The sequence below is a fragment of the Papaver somniferum genome, chromosome 10 (genome assembly GCF_003573695.1).
Source record: "Papaver somniferum cultivar HN1 chromosome 10, ASM357369v1, whole genome shotgun sequence".
NCBI lineage: Eukaryota > Viridiplantae > Streptophyta > Magnoliopsida > Ranunculales > Papaveraceae > Papaver > Papaver somniferum.
This window is the reverse complement of record NC_039367.1, coordinates 152,919,025-152,920,358: the sequence shown is the minus strand read 5'-3', so window position 1 is coordinate 152,920,358 and position 1,334 is coordinate 152,919,025.

Sequence of the window (1,334 nt, the reverse complement as noted above, 5' to 3'; positions counted from 1 at the left end):
CTGATCTCCCTGTACGCGTTTGTTAGCTATAAATTTGCCACCAAACTCTTATCAAGACTTGAACAGGACCAAGTATAGTTTACTTCAGCGCAAAACTCTCCCAGAATCTCTTGAAAATAGCTTTGAAAGTTAAACAGAGAGTACGTGTCCTGGTTGGACTTTGATCCATTCTCCCGGTCATTCCAGCCCAATTGGTTGGGTCCAATCGATCGTAACAGACTTGTTTACTCAATTACAGCCCATTAGTAGCAAATACAGCAATTGAATCTCCAAAAATCACGTCCAAAATTCGATCACCAAATCTGCCAGTGCTGTAACAAGTCTTCCCGCCAAAAACCCATTTTTGAATTTTGAGAAGGAATTCCCCCTATCCTCTGATGGGGTGCGAATAGCAAGTGGGGTTGAAATAAAATTCTTGGGGTGGAAATAACCAAATCTTGGGTGCCTTTAGTAATTTTTCTTGGATGTTTTCCGGACTTTTCCGGGATTCCTCCGGGGTATTTATGAGTGTCTCCAACATACTTCTGGGGTGCTTCTGGTACGTTATCTACGGAGGTTCAAATGCCACATTTTGAGCCAATTTCGCCGCAAAACCTTATTCTTCCAAAAACACCTACAAATAAATAAAATAACCAAATAAGTACGATATCGTGCACTAACAATATATACAAATGGGCTATATTAGACACATAAATGCGTCTATCATATACTATTCCACCAGTTTGCATATGTCTAAAGCTTTCAGGAAATTTAACAAAGACATGCATCATGATAGGACTCGCATGATTAATCGAGGTTCAAATGTAAGTACGTGACCATTTTGTCTAAAGGAAGATGACGAAAATGTGTTGGGAGATGAAATTCCCATATCTAAGTACAATAGATGCATTGTTGTACTTAGTATAATAATGTACTCGATTAAATTTTACATTCTTATGGAACTTGTTAGCTAGATATAGCTCAGCGCCAACGGAACGTCATTGGAATGGTATACTGAATGTAATCATGTACTTAAAAGAAACCATCGACATAAATTTGTTTTATCCCTAAAAAGACATAAAAAAAGAATGCTAATGAAAGTGCAATCTAAAAGGTGTTGATTATGAAGGAACAATAATCTCTTCTCCAATGAAAGTAATCATGGGGAGATATGGTAGACTATTTTCTACGTCGTTACCAATATTCAGTTTCGAAAAATACATGACTAAAGGAACTGTCTGGAACAACTCTAAAAGTAATCAGGGGCAGATGCCGACATCAGGGGCAGGATCCAAGGAAATGATGTCGACATATTTTACTTCGAAATTGAAGATGTGTTGTACTTTTTTGCCCTT